A 14,792-nucleotide genomic window follows, 5' to 3' on the forward strand; every position below is an offset into this window, starting at 1 on the left:
CATTGCCTTCTCCAAAATGAAATACTGGATTGGCCAAAAAGTTTATTCCATAATCTTATGGAAAAACTCACACGAACTTTTTGACCAACTCATTACTTAGACATAAATCTAACAAAACATGGACAAGATCTATATGAGAAAAACTAAACATTCGGATTAAAAAATTAGAAAACTAAATAAATGGAAGATATTCCAAGTTTCTGTATATTGTCAGGTGTCAGTTTTTCGCAAATCGATCTGTAGATTGAATGCAATCTCAACCCAAATCCCAGAAAGATATTTTATAGATATTAACAGATCCTAAAGTTTTTATGGAGAGGAAAAAGACCCAGAATAACCAATGCAATAATTAGGAAGGACGAAATTGGAGAACTGACACTATCCAACTTTAAGATCAAGACAGTCCAGCTGACACTATCCAACTTTAAAATCAAGACAGTCTGATACTGGTGAATTACTGGACAAGTAGATCAGTGGAACAGAACAGAGAGCCTAGAAGTCGACCTGCCCAAACATAGTTAACTGATCTTTGAGAAGGGAACAAAGATTTGTTCCAGTACGATGAAACAAATGTAGCCTTTTAAATCAATGGTACTGGAACAACTGAATATCCTCATGTAAAAACATGAATCTAGACATAGAACTTATACTCTTCACAAGAATTGAAATGGATTAAAGTCGGAGAAGGCAACGGCACCCCATTCCAGTACTTTGCCTGGAAAATCCCATGGATGGAGGAGCCTAGTAGGCTGCAGTCCATGGGGTCGCTAAGAGTCAGACACGACTGAGCCACTTCACCTTTCACTTTTCACTTCCATGCATTGGAGAAGAAAATGGCAACCCACTCCAGTGTTCTTGCCTGGAGAATCCCAGGGATGGGGGAGCCTGGTGGCTGCCATCTATGGGGTCACACAGAGTCGGACATGACTGAAGTGACTTAGCAGTAGCAGCAAAGACATAAATATAAAATGCAAAACTACAAATCTAGAAGTTAACAAAGGTAAAAAAAAAAAGCCTTAAATACCTCAAGTTTGGCAAGGACTTTTTAGATACAATACTAAAGGCATGATCCATGAAAGAAATAATTGATAAACTAGACTTAATTAAAATTAGAAGTATCTGCTCTGTGAAAGATGCTGTCAAAAGAATGAAAAGACAAGCTGCAGACTGAGAGAAAATACCAGCAAAAGATGACAGTAAGCATTCTTTCCCAAAATATACAAAGAACTCTTAACATTAAACAATAATAGTTTAAGAAGTACAATTTCTTTTAAATTGGTGAAAAACCTGAACTGGTGGTTCACTAAAGAAAATATATAGATGGCAAACAAACATACATATGCTCAACATCATATATTATTAAGGAAAATCAAAGTAAAAGAACAAGATACCACTGTAAACCTATTCAATCAGTCAGTTCAGTTGCTCAGTCATGCCCGACTCCTTGCGACCCCATGAATTGCAGCATGCCAGGTCTCCCTGTCTGTCACCAACTCCAGACTTTACTCAAACTCATGTCCATTGAGTCAGTGATGCAATCCATATACCTATTAGAATGAGTGAAGTTGCTCAGTCGTGTCCAACTCTTTGTGACCCCATGGACTGTAGCCCACCAGGCTCCTCCATCCGTGGGATTCTCCAGGCAAGAGTACTGGAGTGGGGTGCCATTTCCTTCCCCCCTATTAGAGCAATGGCACCCCACTCCAGTATTCTTGTCTGGAAAATCCCATGGACATGGATGGAGGAGCCTGGTAGGTTGCAGTCCATGAGGTCTCTAAGAGTCGGACACGACTGAATGACTTCACTTTGACTTTTCACTTTCATGCATTGGAGAAGAAAATGGCAACCCACTCCAGTATTCTTGTCTGGAGAATCCCAGGGACGGGGGAGCCTGGTGGGCTGCCGTCTGTGGGGTCGCACAGAGCTGGACACGACTGAAGTGACTTAGCAGCAGCAGCATTAGAATAGCAAAAATTTGAAAGACTGATAACATCAAATGCTGGCAAGGATATGGAGCAATAGGAACTCTCATTCATTGCTGGTGGTGATGCAAAATGGTTCAGCTACTTTATAAGACAATTTGGTGTTTCTTACAAAACTAAACACATTCTTAGCATCCAGCAATTGAGATCCTTGGTACTCACCCAAAGGCTGAAAATTTGTGTCCACAGACAAACCTATACATGTTTATAGCAAGGACAGCACATTAATTTTCTAGAAGTCCTGTTTGAATGGTTCTTGGAGGCACCTAGTTAAGGGTTTCTGAAATATGAAGAAAATACTATCTGGTCATAAACTTAGCTTCATCTTTAGACCATGTTTTCCTGACAGTGTCCTCAATTTGTTCTTTGCCCAAAGTCATTTTTACTTACTCTTTACTATTTTTAGAAATTGATAGTTTTCAAACCAAACAATTCCTGGGTCCTTTATATTTAACAATCCTTTCTTTAGCTCATCTCTCTCCTGTTGCATTTTACTATAAATGTCCATAAAAACATAGGCAAAATCTGCAGTACTATACCTGGAGATCTCCTTAGTTAAACTACTACCCAGCCTGTAGGCACGTTTTTAAAATTCTTCCACGTTCCTGTAGGTGTTAGTGTTACTAAACGTTCTGCCACTATTTAAAAAGGATCCCCTCCTAATTTCCAATACTGTTTTTCTCCCTTTCATATGTCTTCACCACCAGCAGCCTTGAAGATCACATTTATGATATTAACTGGAAATTTCACATTGTCTTTTTTTTTTTTTTTGGTGTTACTAGAGTATATTATTTGAATCATTTCTTCTGTTGGGGTCCCCAAAGTTCAATCCTGTGCCTACTCTCACAGAGCTTACAGTAAGCTTACTAGTAAAAGTAATTATTATGAATGAGATGAATTTTATAGGGGAAGGGGACTGAACCTTGTCTGGGAAGGGGACTGAACCTTGTCTGAAAAGGGGAAGGGACAGCAAACAAGGCTCCTCTGAGAAAGTAACTTTCAAGTTTACCGCTGAAGACTGTGTAGAAGTTACCTAGATGAAAAAGGGGCATGGAAACGTTGATGGTAGGTCATGTGTAAACATTTTAAAGCATGAAGTACATGAAGGAATGTATACATGGAGCATGAAAAAAAGAGGGGCTAGAATCAGGGTGACGATTAGGAACTATATTAGGTAGAACCCTATCATTCATCCTAGGGGATTTTTCCTTTATTCTAAGAGCAATGAGCTACTCAATGGTTTCTAGGCGAGGAGGGAAATCAGGAGCTGATTGGGTGATAGTTTAGATGGGGGCGTGAGTGAATGAAAGGAGACCAGTAGGATGCCACTAACAAATCTGAAGTGAAAAATGATGATTGCTTAGACGAGGGTGTTGGTGTAGATGAAAAGAAGTGGGCTATTTTGGATACATGTAAAAAATGAAAGCAGTTTGATGGGATGTGTATTATAAGGGAAAATGAAATAAAATTCTCTTGCCTCTGGATTAAGCATGATGAAAATGAAGTCGCTCAGTCGTGTCCAACTCTTTGTGACCCTATGGACTAGCCCACCAGGCTCCTCTGTCCATGAGAATGCTCCAGGCAAGAATACTGGAGTGGGTTGCCATTTCCTGCTCTAGGGGATCTTCCCGACCCAGGGATGGAACCCGGGTCTCCCACATTGCAGGCAGACTCTTTACCCTCTGAGCCACCAGGGAAGCATGATAGTGGTGCCATTTACTAAGAGGAAAATTTAGATAAGGAACATATTTGGGGTGAAAGCAGGGAGAAGAATATGAGTTCACTTACAGATGTGTTTGGTAGTTGCTACCTCTGATATACCTACAGGGAGATCTATTTACCCCTAAACATAGGGCTGAGTGTGTGTTAATATGTTTTCTTATTAAAACATATTGCTTAAAACACAAATACCACTTTTGTATTTGTTATAGTCCCTTCTCGGCTATAGCCACCTTGGGCTTCCCAGGTGGCTCAGTGGTAATGAATCCTGCCAAGCAGGAGACCTGGGTTTGATCCCTGGGTCAGGTAGATCCCCTGGAGAAGAAAATGGCAACCCACTCCAGTATTGCCTGGGAAATCTCGTGGAGAGAGGAGCCTGTCCATGGGGTGGCAGAGAGTGAGACACAACTTGGTGACTGAAACCACCCCTGCATAGTCCCTTCTCACTGAATATATTGATATTTCTTCTATTTCCTCTACTTTGTTCTTAGCTTTGGTGGAGGATGGCAAATGTATTAGTATTTTCCAAGCAATAACTTTTGGTTTTTATTATTCTTCCTACTGTCTTCTTATATATGAATTTAGTAATTCTTGATCCTATCTTGGTTAATTTTTTTCTTCTCATATCCTTGCCTTATTTGGGGACACATGAATTGAATGCTTCATTCATGTAAAAATTCGTGCATTTTGAAGATACAAATTTACCATGAACCCTGAATTCAGATTTGGAGCAATCTATTAGATTTTGCTTACTTTAAATTACTATGTAAAATTTAAACGACCATTTCAAAGAGAGTAATAGAGAAAAGAATGATGTATTCAGAATAATGATATCTGTATATCCAGATAAATTACCATATTTTAGTTTTGGAACTGCTATCAAAATAATAATCATTAAGAAGTATACTAATTGTTCACAGCATTCATTTATACAAGTATATTGGAGCAGAAATGCATGTATCACCTTCAAGTATCCCCTATACTAATGAGCCATTGGCCCCACCCAGGCCATTAAACAGGAAGAGTTCCAGGACTTCCCATTATGCTGAAGACAAACCTAACTAAAGCCCAATGTCACTGTCACTATTGAAGATATTTTCTCTCCCTAATGTCTAGAGCGAAGGTCCATAGAAGCAGCTGCTGCTGCTAAATCACTTCAGTTGTGTCTGACTCTGTGTGACCCCATAGATGGCAGCCCACCAGTCTCCCCCATCCCTGGGATTCTCCAGGCAAGAACTCTGGAGTGGGTTGCCATTTCCTTCTCCAGTGCATGAAAGTGAAAAGTGAAAGGGAAGTCGCTCAGTCGTGTCTGACTCTTCGTGACCCCATGGACTGCTCGTCCGTCCATGGGATTTTCCAGGCAAGAGTACTGGCGTGGGGTGCTGTCGCCTTCTCCGATAGAAGCAGCAGAATGGTGCAGTATAGTAGCTCTCAGTTTTATCAGAGCCAGTGCCTCCCTTTAATAACAATTTTTAGTTTATAAAAGTATTACTATCCTGAAATGAGATTCTAAGTAATGTAATCTACCTAGTTCATATTTCTTTTTTAAAAAAATCAATATTCTTAATTCTCTATCTGTAATATAATGGAAAACATATGAAAGGAAGCTAATTTACAATAAAATAATTCTTCAATATGTAAATGCTGAGAAAAGTGCTATAGTAGAGAACATAATAAAGGTAGTCAGATGTTTGCATATTTGGATGTTGAATAACTTCAGATTTAAGAGAAATAAGACAGTACTCAACCAAATACTGTAAATCCCAACACTGAAGTCCAACCAATGTAATTACTTTCAATGCAGTATCAGGTTATTTAAAGGTCAATGAAGTGATTAAGACAAGCTGCAGGGAGCCTTCTGAGATTCCCTGGGTTTGCTGCGTGGCTCAAAGCTCTTGCATCCCTACTGTCGTTTGGAGCCTCCTGGTGGCAGTTGCCCTGCTCCAGCTTAATACTGATGGGAAGAATTCCAGATCCTACTCTTTCAATTTTCCTTTTTTACTGGATTGTAACATCTTACTGGTTCCCTCATGAATTAATGAGCTAAATGAAATATTTGCCATGTGTTCATCTTATTTTTGGATGAGAGTCATGCTTTTTTATCTCCTAAAAAAATAATCACTTGGCAATATCATCCCCCCAGAAGTCATGTTATATTCCACAAATTGCTGAGTGACCTGATGGATGGGGAAAGACTGAGGGTCAGGGATAGAGGAGATAGAATGCACAGGAATTCATGGCCTGAGTACCTGTCAGAACCACAGACAACATCAGGGCACACTGCAAACGCACAAAAGCAAGGCGTGACTGGCTTGTTGTATCTGGTGTCAATCCTTAGACACCAGGTGAGATAAGCCTGGAATCATTGCAGGTCTCAGAGACAGACACACCTCCTATTTCCAATGCCAGGAATTCCATGAGTTTCCTCTTAGGTGAAAAGTTTCTAAGAAAAAAATACAGAAAATGGAGTGAGAAGTTTTCCAAAGCAAACGGAGTTAAGCTTCAATAAACTAAACTTTAAAATAATTTTCTAATTTATTCCGCATGAGTGAGTGATTTTTTTCTACCACTGAATGGAAATAGAACTTCAGAAGATCAAATTCAGTTATCAAGAAAGTTACATTTTTGCACCTCCAATATGTAAAAGGCATTTTTGTAAGGCAAACATTGGATTATGGCATACATATTAGAAGCTGTTTTTCTCCCTTATTTTGGACTGCTTTCATGCATATGGATATACATGTATCTCAGCTTTTAAACTGCTGCATAATATTCACTGAGTGCATGAACTGTAATTAAAATAATGCTTGGTGAACTTTTAACTGGAATGAAAATGCTGGAATAAAAAACTCCAGAATCCTTAAAAAATGATGGAATCCTTATGTATCTTTGCACACTTCTACTTCCATAAGATAAATTTCTGGAAGTTAAATTGCTGATATAACAATTGAATATGAGCATTCAATTTTTGATTCTATTTAACTGGATGTCCATGAAGATGTCCAGTTATTAGAGAGCCTATTTCCCCCATGCTTTCATAAATATTGGTCCTAAGGCATCTTTTGATTCTTAGCAAAATTGTAGGTGTTTAACCATTTCTAACTTTTATTTTAATTTTTATTTCTTCATTTACTGATGAGATTGATGGTTTTTTCATAAGTTTCTTATTTTTCTTTGCATACCCTTTTTCAGTTGCTGGTCATTTTAATTTGGAAGTTGTTACACTAACCTTTTGTCTTTTTTGTCTTTTACATATCAAAGCTAAATTTTTCCTAGCTTTGAATGTAATGTCTTTGGCTATATTCATTTTCCCTTAAACAATTCTGTATTATTTTCATTTATAGTTTCTGAATTTTGTGACAAGATTAGAAATATTTTGTCCATCATTTTAGAAATATATCTGAACACCTTTTGTTCCATTTATTTTGTGCTTCTAATATTTTTAGTGGTAAAATACTCAATCGTACTGTAATTTTTAAGTGTATGGTAGGAAGTCAAGATGTACCTTTTTTTTTTTTTTTTCAAAAATAAAGTCAACTTTTGTAACATCAATTGTGCAATTGTTCATATATGTACAAATACATGCTTTATAAATTTACATGCACATGGAGAAAGAGGATGAGAAAGAAAAAAAGTCTGTTGCTCTTAAAATAATTTATATATAATAATTTAATATTTGTTTTAATTATTACAATATTAAATGTTTTAATATAAAATGCATGAAAGTTACTCACACTATTCCTATGTCAATATTTTTCCAAGTGTTCTTGAACATTTTTTCTATTTACAACTTAGAATTAATGTGTCTAATCCCAAAGTAACTTGAAAAGTATGTGAGTTCTTTGCTAGATAGAGATCTATATTTTCTTTCTAATTAAATTTGTGACTGGTATATTTAATTTAATATAAACTATTCTCTTTCACTTTAGGTATCACATTGAGATGGTTTGCTGTTGTGTCCTATTATTATTGTGATTTTGGCCAAATTAAATGTGTATGGCTTAGACATTGTTGGACCATTTTTTATATCAAGTGATAGCACAGAATTTTTTGTTTATTTGACTTTAGACTTCTCCAAATGTTAATATTTCTGGGCCTGCTGTTTCTTTATTCGTTTTCTAGCTCTGCATTATTTTGTTTTGGGCATGTAGTTTATAGGAGCTTTACAGGTGGCTCAGTGGTGAAAGAATCCACCTGTCCATGGAGGAGACAGGGGTCTGATCCCTGGGTCAGAAAGATCCTCTAGAGGAGGAATGACAACTCACTCCAGTATTCTTGCCTGGAAAACCCGCTGGACAGAGGAGCCTGGCAGGCTACAGTCCATGGGGTTGCAAAGAGTCGGACGCGCTGAGCATGCGTGCACATGCAGTTTATAAACAGTAAAAAATTTAGTTTTGTTTTATTACTATTCATTCCATGAGGTTTTGTATAATAGAGTTAGTTAGTTGATTCTTTTTATTTTTCTTTACTATGCTTTTATATATCCTTATTTTTCTTTGTTCTAATTTTCCATCTTGAAATTATAATGCTTTTCTAATCTCTTTGAAGTTATATGTTTAAAAATATTTTTAAGACCTATTAACTATTATTAATAAAAAAATACATGTTTCTCTTTTCCAAGTTCAGAAGTTTATTAGTTTTTTTTCCTTCCTCTCTTTTCTCTGAAATTCTCCATCTATTAAAAATCTACATGTTTATTTTCAGATCTCTTTCATAATGCAGTTTTTTTTTGAAGGATCTTTGCTAACATATGCCAACAAGTCCTTGGAAAGTGGTCTTTGCTAATCATATAGCGCACTGGGCTTTTTAAATTAAAAAAATTTTTTTTTCTGGGCAAATGTTATTTATTTATTTATTTTTAATATAAATGTATTTATTTTAATTGGGGACTAATTACTTTACAATATTGTAGTGGTTTTGCCATACATTGATATGAATCCACCACGGGTCTACATGTGTTCCCCATCCTGAACCCCCCTCCTACCTCCCTCCCCACCCCATCCCTCAGGGTCATCCCAGTGCACCAGCCCCGAGCACCCTGTCTCATGCATCGAACCTGGACTGGTGATTCATTTCACATAGGATATTATACATGTTTCAATGCCATTCTCCCAAATCATCCCACCCTCGCCCTCTTTCACAGAGTCCAAAAGATTGCTCTATACATCTGTGTCTCTTTCACTGTCTCGCATACAGGGTTATTGTTACCATCTTTCTAAATTCCATATATATGGGTTATTATACTGTCTTGGTGTTTTTTTATACTATGCCTTCCTCTTTCTTTACTTATTTGTGCTGGATCATTTTTCTCTGGAAAATGAATGATATTTTCCTTCCTGGAGGCGTACTTTGTATGTGTGAAACCATGTTTCATTTTTCTTCTCACATGAACATTTTTTTGGCCAAGTTTACAGTTCTTGAGCAATAATCTTTTTTCTTAATAAATTTTTAAACATTGCTCAGTTATCTCTAGCATAGAGTGTTGTAGGAGTGATAAATGATGCCAATCTTTAACATTAAGTGTAGGATTAGAATTCGGAAGTCAGGAGTCTTTATCTTAGTATCTTTTTTTCTAAATGTCTTTGGTAGGCTTGAGAAGAAATCATATTTTCTAATAGTTGAATGCAGGATGTCGTGTTTTCTTTAGGTCTACCACATTCATTATATTTTAATATATTTGATATTTTGCTGCTTTCTGCTTTTTCTGTCCACAATTGAGAAAGATGTATGGAGGTCTACTTTGATAGTGTGTTTTTCCTCCAGCTGAGGGTGGGGTCTATCCATTTCTACTTTATGTATTTTGAGGCTATTTTATTAGAGTATTCATATTTAAAAAGACCTTCCTAGTGAATGAAATCTATCATTATGTAGCAAGTTCCCCCCAATAGCTCAGCAATAAGGAATCCACCTGCAATACAGGAGACCCAGTTTCTGGGTTGGAAAGATGCCCTGGAGGAGGAAATGGCAACCCACTCCAGTATTCTTGCCAGAAAAAATCCCATGGACGGAGGAACCTGGTGGGCTACAGTCCATAGGACTGCAAAGAGTCAGACATGACTGAGCATGCACGCAATAATGCTTTTTAACGTGTGTTTTTAAATTTGATATTGAATGCTTCTTTACCATTTCTTCTCAGGATTCAGTGAGCCTTTCTGATGTAAACCTCAGTTAGCTCAGATAAAATTTCTTCTATTGTTTTCTTCATGCACTCTGTAGTTTCCTAACAGACCTAATTATAAGATGTTGGGCCATCATCATCTATTATTCATATTACTGAGCATTTCTCTTATGATTCACGTAATGTCTTTTAGTTGCTCTAAATTCTGTAATAGTTCTACTAGAATGGAGGCTCTATGGGAGCAGGGCTTTGTTTGCTTCTTGTATCCCCAGTGTCTGGATATAAGCCAGAAGAGAGAGCAGAGAAAATGCTTAGATAATATCTACTGAATGAATTCTTGGTGTGCTTATCCTAATTTGTTTTCAGCAATCTAAAGTTAACTCTGATATTTCTGGCCTCTATTACCTATTTTTAAATTTGATCAATCATCTTTTGTTTCCCAACAAGAACTCATTCTTGTTCTCTGATTACTCCTTTTCCCACAGCACCCTACATTAATTCTATGCATCCATATAATCTATTAAATTGCACTGAAATTACACTTTATGTGTTTTTTGTTAAGTTTTTTTCCTTTTCTTTTTTTTTTTGTTGTTAACTATTTTTCCAGGAGGAGTTGCTTAAACACTAAGCTAGTGATCCACTTTATTGCAAGGTACTTTGATGAATATCTTTATCAGTGAAGGGTAAGCTTTATCTGCTCTGTGCTCTTTCAAGGACTGTACATGTCATTTTGTGTGTGTGTGTCCCAGGTGTGGCTCAGTCTGATTGGCTACTGACTGAAAGAGTCTGAGAACAAGCTTTTCTCTGGGTATGGTTAATGGTCATGTATGGATGTGAGAGTTGGACTGTCAAGAGAGCTGAGCGCCAAAGAATTGATGCTTTTGAACTGTGGTGTTGGAGATGACTCTTGAGATTCCCTTGGACTGCAAGGAGATCCAACCAGTCCATCCTAAAGGAGATCAGTCCTGGGTGTTCATTGGAAGGACTGATGCTGAAGCTGAAACTCCAATACTTTGGCCACCTTATGCAAAGAGTTGACTCATTGGGAAAGACTCTGATGCTGGGAGGGACTGGGGACAGGAGGAGAAGGGGACGACAGAGGATGAGATAGCTGGATGGCATCACCAACTCAATGGACATGACTTTGACTGAACTCCAGAAGTTGGTGATAGACAGGGAGGCCTGGCGTGCTGCAATTCATGGGGTTGCAAAGAGTCAGACACGATTGAGCAACTGAACTGAACTGAACTGAACTGAACTGAACTGGATGGATGGAGATTATAGAATTCATGCAGTGTCAATTTCCAATCAGGAATTATTGAACTTCACCATTCCTCTAGGTCTTGCTATTACAAACAATAAAGTTGAGGAAAAGGAGACAACATTTAAAGTTTTGAGGGCATAGGATTCTTTAATGAAGAGAACTTCATGCTGGGATAGGATGTTAGACATGCCTCCACTCTCTAAAGACCGAGGACTTGAAAGAGAGGTCCCCGGGCCTTTCGCTGCAGAGGCCTCTCCTGCTGCTGGGCACAGGTGCCAGAGCATGGGCTCAGTAGTTGCTGTGCAGGGCTTAGTTGCCCTGCTGCATGTGGGCTCTTCCTGCACCAGGGATCAAACCCTTGTCCCCTGCACTGGCAGGTGGATTCCTATGCAACTGGACCACCAGAAAGTCCCAGTAGCCAAGCTCTGACTCCAACTTGTATTTCTAATTATTCACTGAGAGGCTCTATCCACATAGACATTCTTTCTCTGTGGTCACAAACCAGAGGTGGGGTGGAGACTCATTTCCTTCATGTAGACTGAGGAGAAGAGGGACATCCAGTGTGTCTGCAATTAGGAGGACTGTTGCTGAAAGCGTTAGTTGCTCAGTCCTGTCGACTCTTTGTAACCCCATGGACTGTACCCACCGGGCTCCTCTGTCCATGGGATTTCCCAGGCAAGAATACTGGAGTGGGTAGCCATTCTCTTTGCCAGAGAATCTTCCCGACCCAGGTATCGAACCCAGGTCTCCTGCATTGGTAGGTGGATTCTTCATCATCTGAACACCAGGGAAGCCCCTAGGACAATTGTTACTTTGGTGCCAGATATCAGAGAGCTCTTAGAATGACATTCCACTAAATACTGAGCCAACTGTGTGTGCTTCTCAGAAATTTGCCCATCCACCAGCATCAAGTTGAGTGGAGGGAGCTGTGGTTGTCCACCTGGAAGCCTCCAGAAGCACATGACAAGGCTGAATCCCAATCCCCAATAGAAGAGAGGGAAAGCTAGGTTGCAAATAAAAAGAACTTCTGGGATGCCCACTTAATATAAGAATTTTCTTGTGTATGTATATATGTGAGTGTTGAGGGGGGTGTAATTTTGACAAGGAGGAAGAGAGACATAGTAAAAAATTATTGATCTATGTAAATCATTTCCACATCCCATCTTACCCAAGAGAAAGCTCTTGTCTCACTTGGTTATTCCGATCTTCTCTCTGAGAAGCATTTTTCTCTGTATTACCAGCTTCTGGAAAGAGCAAAAGGGCAAAGAAAACTCTCAGGGTGGGAGATGAAGAGGGGAGAAGAACTCAGGGGAAAAGATATGAAGTTAATCTCCATAGGAAAAGAAAAGATACACATTTTGAATTGGGTACAGCTGTTTGCTTTTTGTCTGTTTTGAGTTGCATTTTTAAGATAGAAAATTTTTAATTATTGTTTTTGGCTGTTTTAAGTGTGTTTCCTTGAAGGTGACATCATCCAGGAGCCAGATCCATTTGGGTCCAAGATTCACATTAGTTTCAGCTTCTGTCCTTGCTGCCATGTTCCCACTGCTTATTCCTAACCTGAGTTCAGAACTCTGTCTCTTTCCAGAAATGGTTCTCTAAATCTCAGCACACGGACCTCCGACTCTGACCTCTCTGTCTATCTTAAGAAGAGCCTGACGCTTGACTCCCCAGCTCTCACTTTGGCCCATCTTCAAACTCTTCCTGCCAAATCCAGTCCTGATCCTCTCTTTTCTGTATTCTGCTCCCAGTGTTTTTCTTCAAACTGTTCTGTAGGCTCTGGAGGGTGAAAGGCATGTTCCTATCCCATTGTTTTATGATTTTACTCTGTTTCCTTTCATTAGTCCCCAAAGAGAATCTTTTCTTTAAAAGCACTCTTTTTAGCAAAGTTATTTTCTAAATAGCTATTTTGTTATTCCTACAGCAATCTCATATTAATTCCTTTGTTATCATAAGCTGGTTGTTCTGTAAATAGATTACTTCTAATCTGTTATTTGGATCAGATTTCTATTAGCACAAAGATTGTATTGACTGCATAGCATTATGCCAATTTTGTGATATCCCATAAAAGGAATCAACTTTGGAAGAGAAAGATATCTTTGCTTTCTTCCTCTCCCCATGCCATCTACATTCTGTTTTACAGACAAGTGATGCTGGGGATATTTGCATCAATATTGAGTATTCTTTTTTGATAGCTTCAATTTAATACCAGTGGGGAGACATTCACAGTTATCTGGAAAAAAATTCACTTCTCTCCTGGCAAACAAAACCTCAGAGGCAAAACCAAACAGAGCAGGTGAGTTCAATTTAAATAAAAAAGCTGATGGACCATTTTAATGTCAGGCCTGTGAAGGGTTACATGGGATTGAGACCAGCTGCTTTCACTCATGCTTGTTAAAAAGTAGGAACGGGAGCAGATAGTACGGGGTCTACCAAACAGGAAGGCTTGGCTGTGGAGAAGCAATCTGCAAATTCATCCTCTGCAAATAAAATGAAAAGGAAGTTTCCAGTCTCCGTGTATAAGCACTCAGAGTACTTTTGCTGATGAGCTATTTCAAGACCTTCGGCTGAACACTCAGGTATGTCCCATGTTTAATCAAAACAAAACAAAACAGTCCTCAATCTGTAGCTAGCATGTAATCGAAGTAAACAGTCATCTTCTCAATTGCAATGTGTTGGAAGAATGGTAGTCTGTGTGGAGTCCAGAAATTGAAAGCCAAGAGTGAGTCATGTATCTCTAACCCAGCTTGGAGATGGGACTACGTCAACTGAAATGAGAGAAGTGGAGCCCTTGATAGGAGTATCTCTATGGGGAGACTTCGTGCTTCTTTGTTCTGGTTCAGTGCTCACTGAGAAACTTTTTAAACTTTCAGCATTTACTTGTAGATGCTGCTTTATGTGAGTTACATTTTTACATTGACTGTTTTGAAAAATAGAAATTTTGAAACTGACTCTTTGCTTCACTTGTCTAACAACTATTTTGGGTGTTTTGTGTTTTTTTTTTCAGTTTGTTTTCTAGGAATATGTGTGAGCCATTTTGTTTTCCGTTTCCCCCCCGCCCCCCATTGGATGTTCTATCAGAAGCGTGTCCCATATAGCCAAAATGTTTTCATAACTACCATTTTAAATATTACTGCACAAATATCACAAAAGAACTCCGGCAAATACAAAATTTTTGCACCAGCACATGAAAAGTTTCACTTTAGAGGTTGTCCATCTCAGCGTGACTCTGCCTGTGCCTGGGGCTAGCTCCCTGAAGCAATGCAGCAATGACGCTTTATGACTAAGAGTTGGGTACCCAAGGTGCATGATCCCAAACTCATTCTGGGGGTCCTCTGCCTGTGTATTCATCTGGGTTTGGTGATGAGTTTGGACCATGACTGATCTTTTTGATTTAGCGTCTCCACAAAATAGTGTGTTGGATATTTCTGCTCTCACTGACAAATCTCCAAGCTACCATCACCCTTGCAAGATACAGACTTTTTGGAATACTGAGAGCTCATTGGAGTCTAATGCCCAGCCCCTGACCTTGTGGCAAGGACAAGCTCGGATAAGCACACTTCAAAAGAACTGGGCTCCCTAAATAACCAAGGTTAAATTAGCTTTTTAATGGCAGGAAAATATGTTTATTCACTTGATTATCATCTATAAATGAAGATTTGCGTATACATGTAGGCATCAGTCTTGTAAAAGTCAAGGGTAAAATTGT

The sequence above is a fragment of the Ovis canadensis genome, chromosome 2 (genome assembly GCF_042477335.2).
Source record: "Ovis canadensis isolate MfBH-ARS-UI-01 breed Bighorn chromosome 2, ARS-UI_OviCan_v2, whole genome shotgun sequence".
In the NCBI taxonomy this organism is placed as follows: Eukaryota; Metazoa; Chordata; class Mammalia; order Artiodactyla; family Bovidae; genus Ovis; species Ovis canadensis.